The sequence below is a fragment of the Chrysochloris asiatica genome, unplaced genomic scaffold, assembly GCF_000296735.1.
Source record: "Chrysochloris asiatica unplaced genomic scaffold, ChrAsi1.0 scaffold00269, whole genome shotgun sequence".
In the NCBI taxonomy this organism is placed as follows: Eukaryota; Metazoa; Chordata; class Mammalia; order Afrosoricida; family Chrysochloridae; genus Chrysochloris; species Chrysochloris asiatica.
In genome coordinates, this window is record NW_006408787.1 from 2973417 (window position 1) to 2993707 (window position 20291).

The following is a 20291-nucleotide window of genomic DNA, read 5'->3' on the forward strand; positions in this document are numbered from 1 at the left end:
GGCACTATATCTGACAATATCTCGTATTCTTCGTGTTTCAATATTCTGGTGCTGACACTGTTTCACTGCTATTCATAATGTTTTCAGCAACTGAATATTTGGAAGTAGTCTGTCTCTACTTCCAGTCTGTCTTCATCTGGAAGCTCAGCTAAAACTTGTCCACTAAGGATGAGCCTGCTAGTATTTAAAATACTCATGGTGAAGCTTCCAGAATCACAGTAACATGCAAGCCATCACAGTAAGATAAATTGAAAGCTGAATGGTGGCAATTCATACATACACAGGTTTTTAAATCATACAAAACATGTTGAAACACATCACTGAAATTTGCTGATAGTTGCAGACAAGTTCTATCACTGTTCTCATTCGGGTGTTTTCAGCAATAAGGACAATCAAAGCAAATGGCTTCTGAGAGGATGCGCATGCCTGGTTAAATTCAAGGCAAAGACATCAGTTCAGAAACATTGTGATTACTCTTTTTTTGGATTTCAAAGGAATTATATGGATAGATTTCCACAGAGGGCACAAGAAAATTGCTGGGGATTATTATGAAGCATATTTAAGAAAATAGAAAACTGCATTGGTGAGAAAGAGGCCAGGAAAGTTATACCAAGAAATTTTTGTTCCATTAGGACAATGCAACTGCTCATTCTTGTTGTTAAGTGCTGTTGAGTCGATTTTGACCCATAGAGACCCTATATAGGGTTTTCAAGGAGCAGATGATGAGCTTGAACCACCTACCTTGCAGTTCAAACAACTTTACACTCTAATGCATCAGCCCACAGCACCACACCAGGACTCCCCTGCTCATTCTTAGGTGGTAGTGAATTCTGCCTTATGACTTTCATGAGTAAACCTTACCCAAATACCAAGAGTCCTAATATTGCCCCTTCAGACTTCTTTTGGTTCCTAAAACTCAAAGAATACTTCAAAACAACACAGTTTGAGTCACTCTAGGAGTCCTGATCAAGGAGCTCTGGTAACATAGTGGTTACGAATAGGGCTGCTATTCTCACAGTCAGCAGTTTGAAACTACCAGCTGTTCCACTGGGAAAAGATGAGGCTTTCCATTCTGGTAAAAATTTACAGCCTTGGAAACCCTGTATAGAGTCGCTATGAGTCGGAACCAACTCTATGGCACATAACATAACATAGAGTCATGATCAAAGAGCACAGCTTTCAGTATGGTTTGCATCTCAATGTAAAAAAACCAAAAATCCTCACCATTGGACCAACAAACAACATTGAAGTTGTCAAGGACTTCATTCTTCTTGGATCAACTATCAACACTCATGGAAGCGGCAGTCAAGAAATCAAACGACGTACTGCATTAGGCAAATCTACTGCACAAGACCTTATTAAAATGTTGAAGAACAAAGATGTCAGCTTGAAGACTAACGTGCGCCTGACCCAAGCCATGGTATTTTCAATAACAGCATATGCATGTGAAAGCTGCATAATGTATAAGGAAGACGGTAGAAGAATTGATGCATTGAGTTATGGTGTTGCAGGAGAATAATGAAATTGCTATGAGCTGCCAAAAGAACCAACATATCTGTGTTGGAAGAAGTGCAGCCAGAGTGCTCCTTGGAGGCCAGGATGGCCAAAATTTGTCTCTAGTATTTTGGGCATATTGTTAGGAGGGACCAGTCAATGGAGAAAGATATCATGTTTGATAGGGTGGAGGGTCAGAGAAAAAAAGGAAGACCTACAGGGAGATGGATTGTCAAAGTGGCAGCATCAATGGGCTCAAGCATGGCAAAGATAGGGAAGTTGGTCCAGGACTGGGCAATATTTTTGTTCTGCTGTGCATAAGATCCCTATGAGTCGGTACCGTCTCGATGGCACCAAACAACAACAACAGGAATCCTGATGTGGTGCTTTGGGTTAATCAGCTGGACTTCAAACTCAGTTTGAACCATGCAATCGGTGGTTCAAGTTCATCAATCACTCCTATGAAAACTTATACAGGTTATCTATGTGTTGGACTCAACTCGATGGAACTTACAACAACAGGATGCTCAAAGAATATTTTAATAGAACACAATTTGAGTCTCTCTAGAATGCCAAGGAGTCCTGGTGTGGTGTTTTGGGCTAATGCATCAGACTGCCAAGTCATTTGCACTGTAAGATCAGTGGTTCAGTCTTACCAGCTGCTCCTTGGAAACTCTATACAGGGTCACTATGGGTCAGAATTGACTCGATGGCATTAAACAACAACAAAAAGGATACCAAAGGAGTCCAGAAGTGGTGCTGTAGGATAAGCACTGGACTGTAAGGTCAGTGGTTCAAACTCATCAGCTGGTCCCCGGAAACCCTATACAAGGTCACCATGAATTGGAACTGACTTGACAACACTTAACAACAACAGGATGCCAAAGGGGTCCTGGTATAGTTTTGCATGATAATACACTGGACAACACAATCAGTTTGAACCTGAAGGTCAGTAGTTCAAACCTAACCAACCAAAATCAGAAAACCTATATGGAGTTGCTATGAGTTGGAATGTACATGATGGCACATACAAACAACAGGATGACAAAACAACTGTTTTGACATGGTATACATCATAGAGCACAGAAATCTTTGGGGGAATGGTTAGAGATGGATAAAACTACCCGCAGAATTGTATAGACCTAGGTTGAGGATATGTTGAGAAATAATAGTTAAATGTCCTAAGGGCATATTCTGCAAGCCAACCTTTTGCCTGAAGGAACACATTCTTACCCAGTACTTGGGCCAAGAGCCTATAGCTGCTCAATCTTTCCATTCTATCACTTCTGCCCATGTCTCTGCTGTTCACCATAAAGTTACTTTTTACAGTAAACTATAACAAGTAATATGTATGAATCTGAAAAGTTAAGCTATTTAATATTCTTATTTAAAAGTGTTAATTTTTATTATAAAAATAAAATCAACAGACTCCTTAAAATAGGGTATAAATATCTGTTAATAAATGGCTGTTGTTATATAGATAGCAGCTCTGGTAGTGTAGTGGTTATGAATCGGGCTGCTAAGCTCAAGGTCAGCAGTTCGAAACTACCAGCTATTCCACTGGAGAAAGATGAGATTTTCTGCTCCCGTAAACATTTACAGCCTCAGAAACCCTGTGTAGGGACACTATGAGTCAAACTGACTCCTCAGTACTTAACAATAACATTATATAGGTATGGCTCAATAATGGAAAGATACAGATATATAATGATTATTATTATAGACAGAAAAATAGATAGGTTTAAACTGTATATAGAATATGTGTGCTGACGAGGTGCTGTAGGATAAACACTGAACTGCAAACTACAAGGTCAATAATTCAAACCCTCCAGCCACTCCTCAAATCCATCTACCGTGTCACTATGTGTTGCAACTGACTAGACAGCACTTAGCAATGACAACAACACCAAATTTCCTATATTCAGGTTGTCCCTGACTTACAACATATTTGAAATATGATGGTACACAATCACAACTGTCTGTTTTAACTACATACAATGTTGCAATATATAACTTACTGATGTTATTATTCTCCGAGGTTTAAACACAGATGATTACATGTAATGTCTCCAAAAACCAAGATATAAAGATTGAGTTTATAAAGATACTCCTGGTATGGCACTCTTAAGGTTGGCAGTTCAAATTCAACACTCTCTCCTCAGAAACCCATACAGGGTTGATATGAGTCAGGGAAACTCTTTGACAGCAATTAATACAATAAAAGACAAGAGAAAAGATTGAAGTTCCCAATGACTTGATTTTGCTTCATTCTACAATCAATTCTCATGGAAGTAGCAGTCAAGAAATCTAATGTTGTAATACAATTGGCTAAAATGCTGCCAAAGACTTTTCAAACTGTTCAATGGCTACAATCTCTTTAAAGTGTAGGTGGGATTAAGCATTCAGTATGGTTGTAATTCAGTATAAAACTATTTTAAAAGTATGCTAACATTATGATAAATGGAGAAAAGATTGAAATTGTAAAATACTTCATTTTTCTTGGATCCACTTTCAACTTGCATGGAAATGGCAGTAAAGAAAACAAAGGATGTATTACATTAGACAAATCTGCTGCACAAGAACTCTTTAAAGTGTTTGCCGGGAACCAGCCTCAGCAAATTATTAGGGGTCTCTTGAAGGGGGATGTGGAGCTGGCGAAATGAATCACATGGAGTCGATGGGTCGTTCTAAATTCAGGATGATGATGATGATGATCTTGACTCAATTATATAGCTCCTTATATACCGTTACAATACACAATGATGTCATAGTAATCAATTTCTTTGAAGCATTACACATCCTTGATTATATCAATTTTTACTTTGTGTCTATACAATGTTGACAAAGGTATTTTTCTTAAAACAGTTTTCTTGGTTTATTCATATCCAGTTCTTTTCATCCATCTTTCTGACATCCTAAAATGTCAAGTTAACCTTAAAACATACTTCTAAACCTTAACTCCTATTTCTACCCTCACCTATTATTTTCTATGGATTCATTAATCACAACATGTACCTAAACATTATTTTCTATGGTAACTGACAATACAGTTGTTTCTCATGATTGATTAAACAAGAAAAACAAGAACATATAAAAGCACTTAAAGTTTTGTAGTTAAGAAGAAACAGAACAACTTCCTTATACTAACAACTTCTCTATTCAAAACATCTAGTTAAATTTCTACCTATGATCTATTACTATTCCTTAAGTCCTTAATTGTATCTTAGCTAATATTCTAGAGGTCCTAATGTCCCTGACTGAAACTACACAGAATTTTGAATGTAATCTTAAAACTGAACTGGCAAAACTTTAGCTGGTGTGGTTTTCCTAGTGGTGAAACTTATTGTTAGTGTGAAAGCAATTATTATAACTATGCATGATTGAATATGGTGTAAGGGTGCCTAAAAGCAGGTTTTAGACTTTTAATATAATTCCCTTCAAGATTCTTCTGAAAACTTATTATAAAATCAAGAAAAAATTAAGTTAAGCTGATTAAAAGAAAGGGACAGAAACTGCAGAGCCCCCACATGAGATTTTTCCTTGGAGCCTTGCCTTCCAAAGAGAGACTCATTGTGGCTTTGCTTAACAATGAGCCCTTCATGCTTAGGGTCCTCTGCCGCTCTGCCCTCTGGTGACATGGCTTCTGCCAAGTGTTCAAGAACAGGGATTATCAGTTTAAGGACTAAGGTCAGGCCTGATCCAAGCCATGGTATTTACAATGCTTAATATGCATATGCAAGTTGGACAATGAGAAAAGAAGACTTGATGCATTTGAGGTATGGTGTTGCAGGAGAATACTAAAAGTACAATGGACTTCCAGAAAAACAAACACATCTATATTGAAAGTATTGCAGCCAAAATGCTTCTTAGAAGCCAGGATGGCAAAAATTTATCTCTCATACTTTGAACATGTTATGAGGAGGTACCAGTCCCTATAGAAGGATAGCATGCTTATCCTTCTCCAGGGACTGGTACCTCTTCAGTGAAAAAGAGGAAAAACCCCAAATAGATGGTGTGGCACTATTAGATAAACTCTGGACTTCAAGGCTGGTTTGAATTGCAAAGAAAGTGGTTCAAATTCTCTAGTCACTATTTGAAAACCCTATGCAGGCCAGACACTGTTTCTTTTTGTTGTGGGGTCCATAGGGTCGCTGTGGATTCAAACCTACTTGAGAGAACCAAACAATCACAAGACATTAGACCCCAATCCATAATGAAGACCATGGTCTTTGATAATCACCAGTAAGTATTTTAATTCCTCTTTACATCCAGCATTGTTAGAAGGGTATCATATTTGGTAAAGTGGAGGATCTGAGAAAAAGAGGAATGGATTTGCACAGTGGCAACATTAATGGGATCAAATGCAGCAATAATTGTGAGGTTGGCCCAGGATCCAGCAGTATTTCGTTCTGTTGTGCATATGGTGACTATGAGTTGGAATTGACTTGAGGGCACCTAAAAACAACAATAACAAATTACATCTAGCAAACAAGGTTGTATCATATACACATCACAGGTTGTTAATGAGTCTTCCTTCAATCCAGATGACACGTTCTTCTTCATATAATTCATTATCTTGAATTATTTGCTCAGCACACATATTGAATAAATATGGAGAAATAATACAATTCAGGCATACACCTTTCCTGATTTTTAAACAACCAGTACTCCCTTTTTTGTTCTAACAAATGCTTCTTTATCTATGTAGATTCCTCTTGAGCACAATTAGTTGTTCTAGAAAAGCCCTTCTTTCCATATCATCTATAGTTTGTCATGATGCACATAATCAAAAGCCTTTGCATGGTCAATAAATTACAAGTAAACATCTTTCTGTTATTCTCTGCTTTCAGCCAAGATCCAACTGATGGCATCAATGATATCCATCATTACACATCCTCTTCTGAATCTGGCTTGAATTTCTGGCAGTTCTCTGTTGATGTACTGCTGCCACCATTTTTGAATTATCTTCAGAAAAAATTACTTTGTGGAATAATAATGATATTGTTCTTTGATTTCCACAATCAATTGAGTCATTTCTCTTTGAAATGGGCACAAATATGTATCTCTTCCAATCACTTTGCCAAGTAACTGTCATCCAAATTTCTTGACATACATAAGCAACATTAAGTGTAAAATAATGACATCAAAATGGATTTAATGGAAGTGCTGCATGACTAAAACAAATTCATTACTATCAAGTTGATTCTGACTCATAACGACTCTATAGAACAGAGTAGAATTGCTGCTAGTGTTTAAAAGACATTTATCTTTATGAAATCAGACTAAATCTTTCTTTAGTGGAACTGACTTGACATCATCTAACAACAGCTACAGATGGTGAAAAAAAATATATATATATAGGTTGATTTCATATTAAATGTTCAACAATTATTAAAAATATAATTACTGTGATTTAAAATGTCACATAAGATTTAAAGAGTCATCTAATGAGGCAATATAAGGAGCTCTGGTAGGGCAGTGGTTACAAATCAGGCAGCTAATCTCACGGTAAGCAGTTTGAAACTACCAGATAGTCCACGGGAGAAAGATGAGGCTTTCTATTCCCGTAAAGATTAACAGCCTTGAAAAACCAGTACAGGGTCACTATGAGTCAGAATCGATTTCACAGCTCATAACAACAACAACAACAATGAGGTAATATAGTAAGTGAAATATAGAAGAGGTTCTACTTTGCTTAAAACATGTAAATACATTCTTTGATTTCTTAGAAAATCTCTAAGAAGGAATTAAAGTCATGCAATATTATTCCCTAACAATCATCAGTCAGTTTGTCGTATTGTGGTGGCTTATGAGTTGCTGTGATTCTGAAAGCTATGCCATCGGTATTTTAAATATCAGCAGGGTCACCCATGGTGGATAGGTTGCAGTTGAGCTTCCAGACAAACACAGACTAGGAAGAAAGAGGGATGAACTACTTCTGAATATTCAGTCACTGAAAACCTTATGAATAGCAGAGAAACACTGTCAGATAAAGTGCCAAAAAATGGGCTCCTCAGGTTAGAAGGCATTCAAAATACAACTGGGAAGAGCTGCCTCCTCAAAGTAGAGTTGATCGTGATGACACAAATGGAATAAAGCCCTTGGGTGCAAAGCCTGCAGGACCTTCATTTGCTGGTGGGGCACAACTCAAAATGAAGAGAAACAGCTGTGAACATCCATCAAAAACTGAAACATGGAATGTCCTAAGTCTGAATCTGGGAAAATTGGAAGTTGTCAAAAATAAAATAGAACATGTAAACATCGATATCTTAGGCATTAAAGAATTGAAATGGACTGGTATTGGCCATTTGGAATCTGATGACCACATGGTTTACTATGCCAAAAATGACAAATTGAACAGGAATGGTGTTACATTCATTGTCCAAAAGAACATATCCAGATCAGTCATGAGGCGCAATGCTGTCTGTGAGAGGATAATATCCATGCACCTATAGGGAAGACAAGTTAATACCACTATTATTCAAATTTACACATCAACCACTAAAGTCAGTGAGGATGAAATAGAAGAATTCTACCAAATTCTTCAATCTGATATCGATCAAATATGCAATCAAGATGTATTGATCATTACTGGTGATTGAAATGTAAAGGTTAGGAGCAAAGAGGAAGGATCAGTGGTTGGAAAATATGACCTTGGTGATAGAAATGTTGCTGGAGAACACATGGTAGAATTCTGCAAAACCAATGATTTGTTCATTTCAAATACCTTCTTTAGACAGCATAAGAGATGACTATACACATGGACCTCACCAGATGGAATACATAGATATCAAATTGACTACATCTGTGTAAAGAGAAGATGGAAAAGCTCCATATCATCAGTGAAAACAAGGCCAGGGGTAGACTGTGAAACAGACCATCAATTACTTATATGCAAATTCAAAATGAAGCTGAAGAAATTGAAAACAAGTCCATGAGAACCAAAATATGACCTTGAATTTATCCCACCTGAATTTAGAGAGCATCTGAAGAACAGATTTGATACATTAAACACTAAAGACTGAAGACCAGAAGTGTTGTGGGATGACATCAAGAACATCATACATGAAGAAAGCAAAAAGTCATTGAGAAGACAAGAAAGAAGGAAAAGGTCAAAATAGATATCAGAAGAGACACTGAAACTTGCTCTCCAGCATAGAGATGCTAAAGCAGATGGAAGAAATGAGGAGGTCCAAGAGCTGAACAGAAAATTTTAAAGATCAGCTCAAGAATATAAAGCCAAATATTACAAGAAAATGTACAAAGATCTGGAATCAGAAAACAAAAAGGGAAGAAAATGCTCAGCATTTCTCAAGCTGGGGGAACTAAAGAATAAATTCAAGCCTCAACTTTTGTTACTGAAAGATTTTTTGGGCAAATTATTGAATGATGCAGAGAACATCAAGAGAAGATGGAAGGAATACACTGTACCAAAAGGAAATGGTTCATGTTCAACCGTTTCAAGAGGTAGCATATGATCAAGGGCCAATGATACTGAAAGAGGAAGTCCAAAGTGCATTGAAGGAATTGGCAAAGAACAAGGCAGCAGGAATTGATGGAAATTGAAATCCTTCAGGAAAGTGAGGCGACACAGGAGGCACTCATTCATCTCTGCCAATAAATTTGGAAGACAACTATCTGGCCTACTGATTGGAAAAGATCTATATTTGTGTCCATTCCAAAGAGAGGTGACCCAACAGAAAGCAGAAATCATTGGACAATCTCTTTGATCTCCCATACGAGTAAAGTTTTGCAAAAGTAATACAGAAGCGACTACAATCATACATTGACAGAGCACTTCCACAGGTTCAAGGCGGATTCAGAAGAGGCTGTGGAACGAGGGATTATTATTACTGATGTCCGATGGATCTTGGCTGAATGCAGAGATTACCAGAAAGATGTTTACCTGTGCATTATTGACTATGTAAAGGCTTTTGATTGTGTGGATCATGGCAGACTATGGACAACATTGTGAGGTATAAGTATTTTGGAACACTTAATTGTTCTCATGAGGAATCTGTACATGGACCAAAAAGCAGTTATTCAAACAGAACATGAGAACACTAAATGGGTTAAAATTAAGAAAGATGTGTGACAGGGTTCTATTCTTTCACCATACTTATTCTACCTGTATGCCTATCAAATAATATGAGAAGCTGGGTTATATGAAGAAAAATGTGGCATCAGAATTGGAGGAAGAGTCTTTAGCAACCTGCAAAATGCAGATGACATAACCTTGCTTGCTGAAAATGAAGAGGACTTAAAATACTACTGATGAAGATCAAAGACCAGAGCCTTAGGTATGGATTGCTTCTCAATGGGTCCTCACCTTTGGACCCATATACAGCATTCTTATCAATGGCAAAAAGATTGAAGTTGTCAAGGTCTTCATTCTTGAATCAATTATCAGCAGTTATGTAAGCAGCAGTTAAGGAATCAAATGACATATTGCATTAGGCAAATTTGCTGCACAAGAACTTTTTTAAGTGTTGAAAAGCAAACATGGCAGTTTGAGGACTAAGGTTCGCTTGACCTGAGCCGTGATATTTTCTGTAACCTCATATGCATGAGAAAGCTGGATAGTGAATAAAGAAGAACAGAAGAACTGATGCATTTGAGTTAAGGTGTTTGAAAGTACCATGGGCTGCTATATGAATGAAGAAATTTGTGATAAAAGAATTGCATCCAGATTGCTCCTTAGAGACCAGGATGGCCAAACTTCATCTCTCATACATCGGGCATATTGTCAGGAGGGACCAGTCACTGGGGAAGGATATCATGTTTGGTAAGATGGAAGGTCAAAGAAAAAAGGAAGTACCCCAGCAAAATGGATTGGCAAAGTGGCAGCATCAGTGTGTTCAAGCATGCCAACAATTGTGATGTTGGCCCTGGACCAGGCAGTATTTTGTTCTGTTGTGCATAGGGTTGCTATGAGTCAGTACCAACTCCATTGCACCTAACAACAACAACAACAACAAACAAGTGCACTGAGAAAATAAACTTGATCCCTGATATGAATATTCCTTCCATTTCATAGTAATTTGGGCAATTGCATCCATAAGCAATGGTCTGTTCATCAAATTAGGACAATTTCTGCGTTTCACAATATCAAATTTCTATATCATAATCTGGTTGAGTTCTGATTAGTTAGACATCCTAGCCAGGTCAAATGGGCTGTTGTTGTTGCTGTTAGGTGCCATCAAGTCAGTACCAACCCATAGCAACACTGTACACAGCAGAACAAAGCACTGTCTGCTCCTGGGCCAACCTCACTACTGTTGCCACACTTGAGTCCATCGATGCTGCCATTTGGCCAATCCATCTCATTGGGAGTCTTCCTATTTTTCTCTCACCCTCCACCTTACCAAACATGGTGCTATCTGCAAATTTAAGAGTTCACACTTACCTCTGCTGACTTCAGACCATCCGGGCTCTTCACTCTCTGCTTTAGCACCTAGTGGCTAGGTCAGTGTCCATAGGTTCGGGAGTTCACACGTCTCTCTAAACTACTGACCAGCCAGCTCTGCCTCTTCTCTCTCTCTTTTCAAGGTCAACGTGTGTCATTGGAACATTGCCAAAATCAATCCAGGTCTTCATTGCTACATTTCTACCACTTACACTCAAAAGTAGAATAGGGAGGTCACCAGGGATCATACTACACTACTCCTGGGTTCCCTTTTGGTTTCAGTCTTGTTGTTGCTAAGTGTCGTCAAGTCAATTGCGGCCCATAGCCACCCTGCATAGGGTTTCCATGGAGCATCTGGTGAGCTTGAACCACCAACCTTGCAGTTCAAATGACTGTACAGTCTGACTCATTAGACCACATCGCCACACCAGGAGGACTTTCTCTGATGGGCTGCCATTTTTTGCTTTGAGGGTTCCAAGGCAAACAGCTAGATGGATATTCTAACATTCAAAATGTGTGCTTTTGTTCTGCTCATTTTTCTTTCAAAAAGTCTGTTCTTCTAGCTTTTAGCCCATGTTACATATAATATTCATCTCCAACAGTGTAATTAAAACACGTTAATTATTTAACAGTCTTCTTTATTCATTGTCCAATATTCACATGCATATGAAATTATTAAAAATAACATGGCTTGCATCATGCACACCATAGTCTTCAAATTAATAATCTTTACTCTTTTTTTAATTTTATATTGTTTTTATTGTGAATTGCATGATAGTTAACTTGTGAGAACATCAGCTTTACATTCATCATGCCATATTTCGTTTCATTGCAATGACTATAATCCCCTTCATGCATCATCGTTCAACAATATTTGCTTCCACTCCCTCTGTTTTTTTTTTTTTTTTTTAATGTACAGAAGCACTCAGGAATATATAACCTTTCAAATAACCAAAGGGTACACCCTGTAAGTCTGCCTGCTGACCGTCAGCACACAGCCCCTCTCCCTTCCCCTCTCCCTCTCCCAGCTGGTCCATCTCTCCATGTTATCATCTTTGCCTCCATCTCTGCTGTAACTGCTTCCCTGGATAGGGTTTTGTACTCCACTTTTCTTCCTTGATGGTCACAGGGTCCTCTGTTCCTGGACTGCAAAATGAACCACTCCCCTTCTTTTGTTACAAAAGCTCTACCTTTACATTAGCTACACTCACAATCAGTTCTGATAGTAATTATTTACTATTGAACCACAAGAGTCTTATCCCCATTTCCTTTTACCAGCCCCATCCAGATAGGTTGGAAATCACTCAGTGGAGATTCTACCTTCCCCTGCACCCCCTGAAACTAGGCTCCCTCTTGAAAGCTTGTAAGCCAGACACTTTGTGCCTTTGTACCCTCCCCCATTTTGAGTAGCCAATGTCTAAGTTGCCCATCCCTGTCAACCTTACATACTGAGGGAGTGGGAATGATCCTCGTTGTAAAGATTCATTCCCTCTTTTGAGCTACTACATCCATAAGTATAGGTCAATTCATCAAATTGTAGCTGATTACTCTTTGTTTCCTCTTCTTTCTTCCTCTAGTTGAGTTCTGATCATCCAGTCATTGAAGCCAGGTCAAATGGCTACTATCTGCAAATATGAATATTCTTGTACAACTCCCTTCACTTCATATCAGCTGGACTCTTCACTCTCCACTGTAGTTCTCTGTGGCCATGCCCCTGTCCCTGGGCCCAGGAGCTCCCAAATCTCACTATACTGCCAGCCAACCAGGTATCAATCAAGATTAACAGGAGTCTATTGAACATGAACATGCATATCGATTTCCAGTTGTGCCAGCACCATCTGTTGAAGAGACCATATCCTCCACATGCAATATATTTAGGCGTTTATCTAAAATCAGTTGGCTGTAAGTGGATGAGTTAATTTCTGGATTCTCAATTCTGTTCCATTGATCTATATACCTTTCATGGTACCAATACCAAGGTTTTAATCACTATAGCCATGTAGTAAATTTTGAAATCAGAGAATGAGAGGCTTCCAACCTTATTCTTCTTAAGCAGTGCTTTGCTTTTCCTGGGTCTCTTTCCTTTCTATATAAAGTTTGTAATAGATTTTTTTTTTTCCATCTCTTTGAAGAATGTCATTATAATCTGGATTGGGATTGCATTATATGTGTAGATTGCTTTGGACAGTATTGACATTTTCACAATATTAAGTCTTCCTATCCAGGAACATAAGGAGCTCTGGTAGCGTAGTGGTTACGAATCGGGCTGCATACCTTAAGGTCAGCGGTTCGAAACTACCAGCCGCTCCACGGGAGAAAGATGAGGCTTTCTACTCCCGTTAAGATTTACACCCTCGGAAACCCTGTACAGGGTCGCTATGGGTCGGAATCGACTCGACGGCACTTAACAACAACAACAACAACATCCAGGAACATAGTATATTCTTCCATTTTTGTAAGTCTCTTTTGGTTTCTTGTAATAGTGTTTTATAGTTTTCTTGGTATATGTTCTTTGTTTCTCTGACTACATTTATTCCTAGATATTTCATCCTTTGGGTGGCTATTCTCAATGGTATTGCTTTCCTAATATTCCAGCGCTGCCATTATTATTAGTATAGAGGAATCCAACTGATTTTTGTATGTTGATCTTATATCCTGCCACTTTGCTGAATCTTCCAATGAGTTCTAGGAGCTTTTTTACTGAGTCCTTGGGGTTTTCTATATATAGGATCGTATAGTCTGCAAATAGGGAGAGTTTTACTTCTTTGTCAATTTTGATTCGTTTAATTTCCCTGTCTTGCTGTATAGTTCTTGCTAAGACATCCAGCACAATATTGAATAGGAGTGGTGACAAAGGGTATCCTTGTGTGGCTCCTGTTCGTAGGGGGAAGGTTTACAGTTTCTCTCCATTGAAAGTATTATAGGTTGTTGGTTTTGTATATATGTTCTTAATTATGTTGAGGACTTGCCCTTCAATTTCTACTTTGTTGAGTGTTTTTATCAGGAATGGATGTTGGATTTTGTCAAATGCTTTTTCTGCATCAATCGATATGATCATGTGGTTCTTTGCTCCTTTCTTATTTATATGGTGGATTATATTGATTGTTTTTCTAATGTTGAACCATCCTTGCATCCTTGATATGAATCCAACTTGGCTATGATGTATTATTATTATTTTAGATGTGCTGCTGGATTATGTTGGCTAGGATTTTTTGAGAATTTTTGCAATTACGTTCATGAGTGATAATGGTCTATAATTTTCTTTCTTAGTGATGTCCTTCCCTGGTTTTGATAGGAGATTTATGCTTGCTTCATAAAATATATTAATAAGTTTTCCATCCTCTTCTATATTCTGAATACTTTGAGTAGAATTGGTGACAGATCTTCCTCGACTGTTTGATAGAATTCATCAGTGAAGCCATCTGGACCTGGACTTCTTTTGATTGGGAGTTTTTGATGACCTGATCAATTTCTTCTTTTGTTATGGGTCTTCTCAAGTTTTCTGCTTCAGTTTGTGTAAGTTTAGGTAGGTCAGGATTTTCTAAAATTATATCCACCTCTTTTAAGTTTTCAAATTTGTTGGAGTACAACTCTTCACAGTATTTGGTTATTATCCTTTTGATTACGTTTGGTTCCATTGTGGCATCACTCATGTGTTTTCTAATGCGTGTTACTTGTGTCTTCTCCCTCTTTTTTTCTGTTAGGTTTGCCAATGGTTTGTCAATTTTTATTAATCCCTTCAAAGAACCAGCTTCTTGTCCTGTTGATACTTTCTATAGTTTTTTCTATTTTCTATCTCATTAATTTCTTCTCTAATCTTTCTCATTTATTTTCTTTGGGTGATTATGGGTTCCCTTCATTGATGTGTTGCTAATTGTTGGAGATGCTGTGTTAATTTGGGTCTTTCTTCTTTTTGGGTGTGTGTGTGTAATGCAATAAATTGTCTCTCAGCACTACTTTCACCTTGTCCCAATTATTTGGTATATTGTGTTTTCCTTCTCATTTGTTTCTATTAACTTTTGAGTTCTTGTATAATTTATTCTACTACTTAGTCCCTTTTCAGCATAGTGTTAATCAATTTTCTTGTATTTAACTTTATTTTCTTGGTTGACTTATGGTTGATTTCTAGTTTAATAGTTATGTGGCTTGAAAGATGTTTTGTAGCATTTTGATATTTGTAAATTTATGGAGGCTTGTTTTGTGGTTTAACCATATGGTAAATCCTTGAGGATGCTCCATGTGCACTGGAAAAGAATCTGTATTGTGGTGTTGTTGGATTGAATGCTCTGTACACATCTATGAGGTCAAGTTAGTTAATTGTACTGTTTAGTTCCTCGGTAGCTTTGTCAAGTTTCTTTCTGGTTGTTGTATCCTTTTCTGAAAATGGTGAATGAAAATCTCCCAGTATAATTATAGATTTGTCTATTTCTTTCTTCAGTTCTAGTGGGGTTTGCTTTATATATCTTGGTGCTCTTTCATTGGGAGTGTAGATATTTATTATGGGTATGTCATCTTGCTCATTTGACACTTAAATCATGAGATAATATTCTTCTTTATCTCTCATGCTGATTTTTGCCTTTATTTTATCTGATACTGATGACAATTAGCTTGGTATATTTTTTTCCATCCTTTAATTTTTAGTCTGTTTTTGTCTTTGTATGTAAAGTATGTTTCTTGCAGGCAACATGTTGAAGAGTCTTGTTTTCTTATCCATTCTGCCACACTCTGTCTCTTCACTAGTGCATTTAATACATTGATATTTAGTGAAATTATTGATAGGTATGAATTAATTGATGTCATTATGCTAATGTTTTGTGTGCTATTCGTTCCTTTGTTCTGCCTTCCTTCATGTGCTGGGTTCATGATTTTTGTACTATTTCTTGTCAGTTTATTCTTTGTTTTAATATTTCCTTGTTGTACTTGGATCTTCATTTTCATGGTAAGTTGTAAAGCATTGACTTTCTTTGAGGTTACCCTATGTTGTTGTTGTCAGGTGCCATTGAGTCGGAACCGACTCATAGTGACCCCATGCACAGCAGAAGAAAACAATGTCCGATCCTGGGCCAACATCACTACCGCTGCCACACTTGAGTCCATCAATGATGCCACCTGGCCAATCCATCTCGTTAGAGGTCTTCCTCTTTTTCTCTGACCCTCCACCTTACCCAGCATGACATCCTTCTCCAATGATTGTTACCCTATAGTCTACTATATTTTTGCTCCATTTAGATAATCTATTGTATCCTGCAATATACCTCACCTTCTCACCACCTGGATCTCTGTTTCTATTTGTTTCCCTTCTTTGAAATTGTTATTATGTTGGTCTTTGATTGACCTCACTGGTCCTCTGAATTTGTTGTTGTAATTTTGTTTTGTTCTGAATTCTGCTGTCGAGTGAGTTTTGGGTAATGTTGTCACAACTGTCAATCTCTTTCTTGTCTGTTGTTATTGATTCTCATTCCAGTGAACTCCCTTTAAGATGTTTTGAAGTACTGGATTGACTTTGATTAGCTTCTGTTTATCTTGGAATGTTTTGATTGTACCATCATATTTTGACAGCTTTTCTTGGTAGATGAATCTTGGTTGGCAGTTTTTTGTTTTTTTTCTTTTAGGGTTTTATATATGTCTCCCCATAGGCTTCTTGCTTGCATGGGTTCTGCTGAGAGGTCAGAGCTTAATCTGATTTGCTTCCTTTGTAAGAACCACTTCTCTTTTCCCTGGCTGCTTTTAGGATTCTCTCTTTGTCTTTGATTTTGAGGAGCTTAATTATGCTATGTCTCAGTGATTTTCTTTTGGTGTCTTTCTTTTCTAGTGTTCATTAAGCTTCTTAAATGCTTGTTTTCTCATCCTTCAAGATGTTAGGGATTTTTTTTTCCCCCAAGAATATCCTCAACTATCTCCTCTGTGGACTTTTGTGCTTCTTTTTGGTCCAGAATGCCAATAATTCTTAAGTGTTTCCTCTTCATGTTATCCAGCATGAATCTTAGAGTCTCTTCAGATTTTTTTATTCTTTTTTTCTGCTTGCTCTTCTATCTTAGCAGTATTGAGAGATTTGTTTTACAGTTTGCTGGCTCTGGTTTCCATCTCTTCAATTCTATTTGTTTGCTCTTTCAGTGTATTGTCCATTTCTGATATTTTATTGTTAATCGTCTGGACCTCTTTTTTCAGGTTTTGAATTTTTTCCAATGCTGTATTTATCTTGTTTGTTTGCTCCTGCTGTGCTTTCTTGATTTCTTCCTTATTTTCTTTCCCTCCCCCACTGCCTGTGGAGCATTTGGATTTGTTTCCATATAATTCTTCTGAATTCCTTCTCAGGCAGATCCAAAGCTTGCTCTTCTTATAATGGGAAGTCTATGTCTGTCTCTAGCTCATTAGTTTCAGTTACTCTTTTCTCTTTTTGGACATGTGCTGACATCTTTTGTTGTTTTTTCTTGGATATTTTCAATAGTTAGATATGTTTTCAATGGTTAAATGAATGTATGTTGCTGTTTTGTTAAGCTTGCTGGGTGTCTCCTGGTGGATGTGATCTTGAGATAGGCTTCCCTTTTCACATCTCTTATTACTCAGGTGCAGGCTGTCTTAGCAAGTGTTGGCTATCTGTGCAATACCTAGCAGCTGATATTGGCTCCTGTCCTGGTGGGATATTATTGGGTAGGTTTGTATCTTGGCTATATGGCTATGATTGCTGTCTCTTCTTGGTTAATGTAGGGAGAGAAAGCTCCCACCTCCAGGAAAAGTGAGACCAAAAGGACCAAGAACAGAAACAATATAAAAGCAGACACTAAAACCACCATACAAAAACAAAAGTAAAACCATAGCTGACTGTCCAGTAGCCTTTGCTGTGCAGGTCAGTGTGCATGCACAGTAGAAACCTTGAATGGTGGGTGGGGGTGTCCATTCACTCAGGCCCCTCCTCTAGTCACCACCTTTGAGATGCACAGATAGATATTGAGAAATGAATGGAAGGAAGATTGTCCTCTTTTTATAATCTCTGAAGGTCAGTTAGGTATATGCATATACACAGTGTAATTCTCAATTAGATGCATCCTTGTATATAATAATTGGCATTGGCTCTTGCCTTTTATGTTGGGATTTTACAAGGTTTAAATATGGTTTGGCTATATGGCCATACCTGTTGTCTTTTGTTAGGTAAGACAGGAATAAAGGGTCCCACCCAGGTCAATGTTAGGGTTACACCTCACATTCAAACATCACAAGAAGCAGTCAAAAAACTAGCTTGTTGGACTTTTGGGGCTTTCAAGGATTTCCTCTTTGCACCGTTAGAAAATTCTACCCTTTGGGCACCATTCTGAACCTGTTTGGGGGTGTGCTCACACCCATATGAAGGTGCCCAGGCTGGGCAAAGAAGGTGTGACAGGGGAAAGGAAGAAAGAAAAGTGAAAAAAGCCATCACACCTCTTTTTCCAGATTGCACTCCATGGCTTTAGTGCTATATCAGCCTAGCTGTGGCCCCGCCCTCTGATCTCAGCCCAGGTTGACTGACCATAGGGAGCCGATACAGAAATAACTGTGTATCCCTGCCACAGTCAGATTTCTCCACCAGTGGGCACCGAAGACTTATGACCCCCACTTTATTTTAAGTCTCAAGGAAATGTTCCTACAAAGTGCCTTTTCTGGTCTTTTCACACCTCAGCAGAGGAGCCTATCCTGTCTGTCTCTGTTTTTCCTGCCCCAAAACTGGAAGTCCTGACATCTTTACTCTTGAATTCTTTAAAGAAGTCTTGTGCATCAGATTTACCTAATGCAATATGTCAATTGATTTCTTGACTACTGTTTTCCATGATTGTTAATGGTTGATCTGAGCAAATGAAGTCTTCAACAATTTCAACCTTTTCTACATTTATTTTGATGTTATTTATGGTCCAGTGGCGAGGATAATTGTTTTCTTTACATTGTGGTTCAACCCATATTGAAAGCTATGGTATTTGAAATTCATTAATAAGTATTTTAGCTATCTTTGAGTTCAGCAAGCAAGATTGTGTCATTTACATGTAGCAGGTTGTTAATGAGTCTTCCTCCAATCCTGATGTATGATCTTCTTCATATAATCCAGCTTTTCAGATTGTTTGTTCAGCATACAGATTAAATAAGTATGGTGAAAGAATACAACTCTGGCACACACCTTTCCTAATTTTAAATAATTCAATGTTCACTTCTTCTTTTAGAAGACTGCTTCTTGGTCTAAGTACAGGATCTTCTTGAGTACAATTAAGCATTCTGGAATACTCATTTTCTACAATATTGTCCATAACTTATCATGATTCACAAAATTGAAAGTCTTTGCATAGTCAATAAAGTACAAGTAAACATTTTTCTGGTTTATGGAGCTTTAAGACAAGTTCCATCTGATGTCAACAGTAACATCCTTTGATCCAGGTCCTTGTCTGAATTGGACTTGAACCTCTGAAAGTTCTCTGTCAATGTATTGTTGCAGCCATCTTTTAAATATCTATAACAAAATTTTGTGATAATGTTATTGCCCAATGATTTACACATTCTTTTGGGTCACCTCTATTTGGAATGGGCACAAATATGGAGGTTTGCTACTGAGTTGATCAGGTAGCTGTCTTCCAAATATCTTGGAATAGGATTGTGAGCACCTCCAGTGCTGCTTCAATTTGTTGAAATATTTCAATTTATACTCTGTCTGCTACTGGAGTCCTTTTGCCAATGCCTTCAGAGCACATTTGACTTCTTCCTTCAGTATCATTGGCTTCTAATTATAAGCTATCTTTTGATATAGTTGGACAACAACAATTTGTTGTTGATACAGTGACACTGTGTATTTTTTCCATCTTTTTATTTTTTATTATTGTGAATTGAGTGATAGTTTACACTGGTTTTACACCATCATTTCATTGCAATGCTTACAACCCCATCCTTGGATCATCATTTAACAGTATTTGCTTCTATTTCTTCTGTTTTTGTTTGTTTGTTTTGGAGGGTAGATGTACACCAAAACACTAAGGAATATGTAATAATTTATATGACCAAAGGGCATATTCTGCAAGCTTGCATCCAGTCCCTCCCGTTCCATGAGTCTAGTCTACAGCTGCTCTTTCTTTCCATATTCTCATCTCTGTCTCTATCTCGGGTGTTGCCACTTCTCTGGATAGAGCCCTCAATCCACTTTTGCTCTTCTGCCTTGATGGTCCTAGGGTTTTCTGTTTCTGGATTGTAACATTAACTACTCCCTCATTTTTGCTACAAAACTTCTACGTTTACAATATGACAGTTACAATAAGTCATGATAATAATTACTCACTATTGAATCATATAAGGAGCTCTGGTAGCGTAGTGGTTACGAATCGGGCTGCGAACCTTAAGGTCAGCAGTTCGAAACTACCAGCTGCTCCGCAGGAGAAAGATG